Raw genomic sequence first — 8,537 nt, forward strand, 5'->3', positions numbered from 1 at the left:
ATTGTCAGCTCCTGGGGCAGGGACTGGCTGTGTGTTCAGTATGCATGTTCTGTGTGCGTACAGCACTCAGCACATAGGACCTGGAGTGCCTATGCACTGCCGTAATACACCTAACAAACGTACAGTGCCTAGCACGTGGAGGCTGGGGAGGGGTAGGCATTACTGTAATATACCTAATAAACATACAGCATCCAGCACATGGGGGTCTGGGGTGCCTAGGCACTACCATAATACACCTAATAAAGGTACGCCCGTTGCCAATGCTAGACCACCACAATGGGGTCCTGGGCCATGAGTGGGCACCTTGACACTACCATAATACAAATAACGTCTGCCAACACTCCTCAACCCTGCCTGCAGCCGCTCCTGCTGTTCTAATCCTGGGCTCCCTACACACAGCTCTGCCAGTGCCCTTCACTCCTGGTCACCTGGGCACTCACTGGTGCCATTCAGGAAAGGCTGGAGGTGCTGCCCAGTCTGGGTTCTTTCATGCAGAAATGCCAAGCAATGGCAGGCTCCATACCTGAGGCAGAAGGATGTCTCCTTGCTTCCGGGCTGGTGGCATTGCTCCAACAAATTGAGCTGGACAAACACAGCACTGGACCAGGGAGGGGTTAATGGTCTGTCCTGGATTCAGTCCCACCCTGCCCTACCTGCCAGGGTAGGCTGACTGCATGGGGAAGAAGAAGGGAGGAGGCAGGTTTCCAAGCTGGGCTGCTCCAGCAGAGAGCTCTGAGCAGAGGACCTAGGGATGGGCTGAGCAGCCCTGTGCTGGAACCTTAGAAGCTGCCAGGTCTGGGTAGGTGGCTTGCACTGGACTTTGTCATCTTACCTTCCGAGCGCCAACCCTGCTCAGAGCACCTGGGCCGTGCATTAGAGAAGATGAGGAAAATCCCCTGCTCACAACATGGCTCGGCACTAAGGCAGCAAAGCACAGACGCAGGCGGTGTTCCTCTCCAGAGCAGGCTGCATCTCGGGGGAGGGAAGGAGCCATCTCTGCTGCATGGCGTGTAGGGTGCTTGGGGTCCTTTGAAATGACTTCAGCAAAGCCCCATCCAGCAGCGGCTCCTATGCCCGGGGAGGGGTAGCTCACCAGAGTGCATGCGAGAATGGCCACTGAGCAACCCCCTGAGCCCTTCCTGGATGCCTCTGGCCAATGCACTCAGGCAGCCAAGATTGGAGGGCTCCTAGGGCAAGAATTTTGTGGCTCATATGCCGGAGAACTTGGTTTCCCCAAAGCTAACTCATGGGGTGCAAGTGGTTCTGCCTTTGGGCCTCGGCCACTTTCTGCTTCCCAGGTTCTGCCTTTGCTTCCCTCCACTTACTGTCACTTAATGGCTGGGGAGCTTTCTCTGTGGCAAATACTGAGCAGAGCTCCAAGGCCGGGGGAGGAGCGTGTATGAGTGTTACACACATACAGAGCCACACACACAAACGTACCCGCTGTGCCAGAGCAGCCTCTGGTTTGCCAAGTGAGCACACAGCACAACAGCCCCGATCATCCCCTGCCAGCTGAAGTTGAAAGCCAGCGAGGAATCAGGATTTCCCCTTGAGTCCCAAGAGCACCGTGGCTCTGGCCTGTGACCTAGTCCCAGGCAGCTCAGCAGGCAGGGCCACGGGCATGTCTGGGCCAGATGATACAATCTGGCTGCTTACAAGAGCATAGACATTACTCGTGTCAACAATGCTCCTCATGGATACTGAGTTCAGCTGCCCCTAAGGTGCCCCAATGCCACTGCCCCCTCGAACCATGCCCCTTGCCAATGCTAGAGAGCCTGTTGTATCTTCACAGAATGGGGTCTGATACATGTTGTGGGGGGCACCGATTTATTGTCTCTTCCCTCCCTGACACACACTCACCCACAGGAGGCGCCAGCTCTGTGCCCACCGGCTCTGAGGGAGCAATCTCCAGGGTGAGCCATTTGGAGCCAGCATGCCACACAGGGATGGTCAGGTTCTCGCCCTTTGACAGTTTTGCCTGCTGGCTCAGCCTGGGGTGGGTACCAATGGGGCAGGGAGAGGCGGTACCAAGAGCTCTCTCCAGCCCCATGGGGCGGGTACCAGTGGGGCAGGGAGAGGCATTGCCAAGAGCTCTTTCCAGCCCCATGGGGTGGGTACCAATGGGGCAGGGAGAGGCGGTGCCGAGAGCTCTCTCCAGCCCCACGGGGCGGGTACCGATGAGGCAGGGAGAGGCGGTGCTGAGAGCTCTCTCCAGCCCCACGGGGCGGGTATCAATGGGGCAGAGAGAGGCGGTGCCGAGAGCTCTCTCCTGCCCCACGGGGTGGGTACCAAATGGGGCAGCGAGAGGCGGTGCCGAGAGCTCTCTCCAGCCCCACGGGGTGGGTACCAATGGGGCAGGGAGAGGCGGTGCCGAGAGCTCAGCAGGTGCTCAGAGCCCAGGGCTGCAAATCATAAAGGGGGTGTAGAGTGAGAAGGCTGCTTCCATGGGCTGTGCCCTGCTAGCCTGGGAGGGAGAACTGGAGGCAGGGGCAGGCACACTCACCCTACCAGCAAAGCCCAGGCTGTGCTCTGGCGCCAGGACGTTTCCCTGCCCCCCCACCCCCCTTCCAGCCAGCCTTGGAGCTGGAGGGGGAATTCCCCACACGCAGGGTGGCGGAGCCGGGGGGGTCACATGAGAACGGGGGGGACACTCTATCGTAAGCAGGAGGGAGCCTCACCTAGGGACACCCGGCCCCCCTGGCAGCAGGTCTGTCAGATACCCAGATCCAGTAGAATGGGCAAGCCTAACAACGCCGAGCCCTGACACGGGCAAGCTGGCTGGGGGTTGGGGCATCACGGAACCCCTACCCCAACAAGCAGGGCTCCCCTCGAGAGCTGGGGCGGGTGGCTGTGTCTGCAGAGACCCTGCAAGGCTGGGAGCAGGGAAAGACAGATGTTCACAGTCCCTATGTTCACAGGGCCAGCAACACTCTCCTCACTAGATGCAGAGGGAAACCCAGCCTGCTGGGCTAAACCTTGCTGTGAAGGGCCTGAGGGCTGCTGGGCTAAAATTCAACAGAGAAAGCTCCACACTGGGGCAAGGATGCAGCAGCTGGAGGGGAGCTGCTGCTTCCTTAGTCTCATAAAGTCCCTTGTTCAGTGTTTGAGGACAGTGGCTCTCTGAGATTTTCTACCATTGTTCCATGACACGACCCACCTCCAGGGGGCAGCACTGGGTCTTCTATATGGTCTTCCCCAGAGCTGTGTGTTTCTGTGGGGCAAGATTTGGGACTGATGCTACGGCACAGAGCGCTCCTGCTGGTCCCTGGGGAGGGCTGTCACGGAGCAGGGCCGTGGCTGCTTCCCAGGGGGCTCGGAGCTGCCCTGCCAGATGCAGAGCAGCAAAAAAGGGCAGGAACGGGGCCTGCATTTCCCAGCCAAAGTCTCTCCCAAGCTGACACTCCTAGGCTCGGGGCTGCTAACAGTTTTGGCCGTACCAGTCCGCCCACGGGCGCCCACCAAGCACGGTCCTGCAGGCTCAGGAAGTCTTTAACCCCCAGGGCCTTTGAGCCAATTGTCTAAATGCCACTCCTGAGTCCCTGAGGCCCTCCGAACTCGCTGACGCCCATGAGGGCAAATTTCCCTCCCTATAGCCAAAGCCACTCAACGGTGCAGCCCCAGGGAGCGGGCAGGAGGAGAGGGATGACCATCCTCTGACGCTGCTGCTGGCCTGCCGGATGCCCGCAGGGAACATGGGAAATCTCCCGTTAGCCCAGGAACCCTTAGAAGCCAGCTAATCCTGTGAGAGTTCGTTTAGTTTTAAATTAGAGAGGACCACGCTCCCCCAGCTTCCTGTCCAGACCCTCCCCAGGGTCAGTGGGGCAGATCCCTCCTGTCCTGCCCAGAATGGCTCTGGGCCCCTCTCCCCCCGCCAACTCTCAGGACCCCTGAGCATTCGTAGGGCAGGTTTGGGCCTGCGCTGTTGGGTCTGAAGGGGGATCCCAAGACAAGCATTCTCCCCATCTGGTCCCCTCTGGCTGGATGTGGGGCCTGGCATTCCGGGGTGCGGAGTGCCCGACTCTCCTACTGACTCCGGCTGTCGGTGCTCAGCACATGGGCCCATCACTCCCACTCCTGCCATACGAGCCTTCGCTGCTTTGGGGCGGGACACTGCTCCCAGCCCTCCTGAGAGGCTGGGCTTTGGCCTCAGACCCCTCCCTGCAGCACCCATTGAGCCCCCCTGGTACCTAGCTACCCGAGTTTGGACCCGGCAACATCCCAGACCTCCACCTGGCCCCCGCCATGGCAGGTCATTCCACATGCCGGCGGGAGGAACACTCTTAGCCCATTCCTGCATCTCCGCCCACGCGACAGGCAGAGAAACACAGCTGCTGCAGGATGGCAGCCTGGTTTATACGAAACCTCCCCCAGCAGCCTGTCAGCCTAGCTCCTTGGACTTCCCACTGCACTGCAGGGCCAATGGGGGCTGCTGAAATGGAGAAGGGGCCATTAGCTGGGGTGATAAAAGAACAACAAGGCTATAAACCTGGAACAGAGCACGGTTAATCAGCGTCGCTGTTTACCTAAGATAGGGGCAGGGGAGCAAACTAAACACTCAGCTTTAAAGAGAACAAAGGGACAATATATTATTTTCGGCCTGACATTTTTGTGGTTACCCAGAGCGAGGGAGGGAGATGCGTGCTGCCAATCTGCACTGGGATTTGACTGGGAAGTTGACCCAGCATTCACTTCCTGTCCCAAACTGCAGCCTGCTATGGTCCAAGCTCCCAGCCCTATGTGGGGGGAGCACACGAATTGTGTGGCACTGCACCCTCGAATTGTCTCGTCCCAGGCCAGTCCAGGAGTACTGGTTATTTCTTTAGTTGGATATTAGAGTCCTCCCCTGGCCCCATCGTACCGCAATTTCCAGCTGACTCTAACTGCCCTCTGGAGACTGTTGGTGGGAAGTCAGCTTTAAGTTTGCAGAACCTAGGAGGCATTTGGGGGTTTCTGCCATTAGGAAAGGGGGTGACTCTCTGAGCAGGGACCAAGGGCTTTCAGATTTGGGACAGAAGAATGAGTTGAGTTCCGCACCCAAGCAAACCTTGACAGCAATGAACGATGCGATTTCATGTCACCCCAATACCACCCCCTGCCTGCTTCCATCAGTGGGAGAGGAGCACGGCAGGGTCAGCCATGATAGGGTTAATCATACTGGTAATGAAGGTGCATTGTTAGCTTTCCAAGGTAATATCCTCTTGTAAGGACTGGGGCAGGCACAGTCCTCTCCAAGCAATTGTTTCAGGCTCTCTACAGACTCAGGCAGACATTGCTACATCAGTCATACCTCGCTCACACTTTGCAGGTTACCTTCACCATCATACAGCTTAGAGACAATGAACGCTTAGAATCTGAAGCTTAATTATATTATAAATATATAAAGGAAAGAATTCTGGTGATTCACACCACCGGTTAATCAGAGTATACACAGGGCCCGGCTGCAGTGCACTGTTCAGCTGCCTCCATGTTCCACATCAGAGCTGGCTACATTTTAGTGCTGGGTGAAGGGGGGGATAGCTCAGTGGTTTGAGCATTGGCCTGCTAAACCCAGGGTTGTGAGTTCAATCCTTGAGGGGGCCATTTAGGGATCTGGGGCAAAAATTGGGGATTGGTCCTGCTTTGAGCAGGGGGTTGGACTAGATGACCTCCTAAAGTCCCTTCCAAACCTGATATTCTATGAAGTGACTCCTACACCTAGAAAAAGCACTTTGAGATCCTACAAAAAATGCAGGACAGAAAGCAAAAGACAAACCAGCTTCTGAGTCAGCAAATCCTCTGGCTCTCAAAGCAGGCTCTCAACAGAGCCATTCAGCTTCTTTTGCTGAGCAAAAATACAGGGTGTGCAGGGGAACCACAGGGCACTGGTGAGGGAAGGGTTATGTGGAATATATATACTGGAGAGATGGTGGGACAGATCCCCCCAGTCTTCGCGGGGGCGCTTTTGACAAAGCATAGGGACAGCCCAGGAATTGGCCCATGTCTGCAATAGAGCAAGAGAAACCAGCCTACACTCGTCTGGCTACCTACACCATGCCTGCCGGCGGCTGCCTTTGTATTGGGCAGCTAGGGGCATGGGGTAATCCGGGGAAGGGCACTTGAGCCAAGCCACCAGGATCAGCCAGGTAAATGCACCTGTACTGGCAGCACCTGCTCTGCTGGTTCTGCAGGGAACAGCCCTACCTGGCTAAACCTTGACAATGTTCATTAGGTTCCTGGCCTGCTTCCAAAAGGCAGATACCACCAATCTGAACAAGGGGCCCAGGATTGGGGGTCACCTCCAGCTGTGGGGTCCCAGCACCTGGCGCATGCTCCCATTCTTTAACCCAGTCCCTGCAGCTTTCCCCTGCTCTCTCACTGGGGGCAATGTAGAGCTGCTGGGAGGAAGAAGGCAGGGGAAAGCTCTGCTCAAGCAGCCAAGATCCTGCTGCAGAGAGGAAATGTGCAAGCTTGCCCCCTCCATGCTGAGCAGCTCAGAGGGGGTGGCCAGAAGCCAAACAAGGGCCAGGCACACAGTTTGCTTTGTATGGTCCTAGCAGGTACATTTCAATCCGGTTTTGACAGCTATTGGCACGACCAGTTATACAAATATTGCCCATGTTAATCCGGCTGGTGTGTGTGCTGAGAGCACGGCCTGCTGGGGCCAGGGCTGGCTACCACAGGCTGCCACGTATTGGCTGGCGCTGCCCAAGCACCCAGCTCCTGCCCAGCGTCCTCGTGCACAGTCAGTCACTGCTCCTCCTGGCTTCCTTCCCCTGGGCCCCACTCACACACTCAGATGCTGCCATCTGTACTCATAATAAAGGGGTGCTGGGCTGGCTGCCACAGGGGCGCTCCAGAAACAGGGTGTCATAAATATAAAGGGAAGGGTAAACACCTTTAAATCCTTCCTGGCCAGAGGAAAAACCCTTTCACCTGTAAAGGGTTAAGAAGCTAAGACAACATCGCTGGCACCTGACCAAAATGACCAATGAGGAGACAAGATACTTTCAAAGCTGGGGGGGGACAAAGGTTCTCTGTGTGTGTGATGCTTTTGCCGGGACCAGAGCAGGAATGCAGGTCAGAACTCCTGTAAAGAGTTAATAAGCAATCTAGTTAGAGATGTGTTATATTCTGTTTTGTTTAAATGGCTGATAAAATAAGTTATGCTGAATGGGATGTATATTCCTGTTTTTGTGTCTTTTTGGAACTAAGGTTTTGCCTAGAGGGATTTTCCATGTTTTGAATCTGATTACCCTGTAAGGTATTTACCATCCTGATTTTAAAGAGGTGATTCTTTTTCTTTAATTAAAATTCTCTTTTAAGAACCTGATTGCTTTTTCATTGTTCTTAAGATCCAAGGGTTTGGGTCTATGTTCATCTATGCAAATTGGTGAAGATTTTTATCAAGCCTTCCCCAGGAAAGTGGGTGTAGTGCTTGGGAGGATATTTGGCTGGGGGGGAGATGTTTCCAAGTGGGCACTTCCCCTGTTCTTTGTGTACCAGTTTGGTGGTGGCAGCGTTTAACCTAAGCTGGTAAGAATAAGCTTAGGGGGTCTTTCATGCAGGTCCCCACATCTGTAACCTAGAGTTCAGAGTGGGGAAAGAACCTTGACATAGGGGTAGCAGCAGATGGCAGGAAAATGCTCATGCTGCCCCAGCCCTTGTGCCAATAGTGCACCAGAGGGCACTGATCAGGGTGAACAGGGTCCCAGGCCCAGCCAACCATTGGCCTCCCTCTACAGCCTGCCAGTGAGCAGGCTGGTAAGCACCAAGCATGACTGCCATGGGCATGGGGCATGGGACAGGCTGGAAGCCCCCTGCTCATTGAGCCCAAGGCCCCAAATGTCCAATAGCGGGGAACAAATCTGTGCACCACCAACCTGGGGCAGCCCCTCAATGGTCCCTTGTTCCCCTCACCCCATGCGTAGGGGAAAATCTACAGTCCCCTAGCAACCCTCCCCATGGCCTCCTCTCCCACTGATCCCCCACTCCCAGCCAGCCTCTCCCACAGAATCCCACAAGTACAAAACCTCTCACACCAGGGAGACACCTGGCCCTACTGGTGCCATCACCTCCAGTGGGGTCAAGCTTTCATTACCAGGTGTCTAATCCCCCACCAAGGGGCCCATGGCCCCTGTTAGCCATGCAGCACACAGCCTAGCAGGAAAGCCCCCCCCCCCAGCACTCCAGTCCCCATCTCCAATCAGAGTGATCACAGTGAGACCCCTACGAAAGGGCTTCAAAGGCAGGTGAAGGGTGTGACTGGGAGCTGAGACAACCCGGCCCGCCGCTGAGGGGCACATACAAGCCCAAAGCCAGAGAATCCATTGTACCTGCAACCAGCTCCCCCAGCAGTGTCAGTCCCCAAACTGTCTCCCTGCGTGACCTCTGGCTCCCAGCCCCAGCCCAGGCCCCACGCTGGCTGCACTGGGCTCACCCTGGACAAGGCACGGCAGCAGCATGGCCAGGATGTCAGCCCCCGATCTCCTTTCCCCAGCCCATGTCTGCCCCCTGTGGATCCGCACACACCTGGGCTGGGGGCTGGTAAGGGGAGATTG

The 8,537-nt window shown here is 56.2% G+C and overlaps 1 protein-coding gene across 2 annotated transcripts in view; it reads right to left on the bottom strand.

Moving 5' to 3' along the window:
- The window catches only part of CORO7 (coronin 7), a 173,961-nt gene that overhangs the window by 31,949 nt on the left and 133,475 nt on the right, over positions 1 to 8,537 (bottom strand). The gene's annotated exons all lie outside the window — the stretch shown is intronic.

Source organism: Dermochelys coriacea, chromosome 10 (assembly GCF_009764565.3).
Source record: "Dermochelys coriacea isolate rDerCor1 chromosome 10, rDerCor1.pri.v4, whole genome shotgun sequence".
NCBI lineage: Eukaryota > Metazoa > Chordata > Testudines > Dermochelyidae > Dermochelys > Dermochelys coriacea.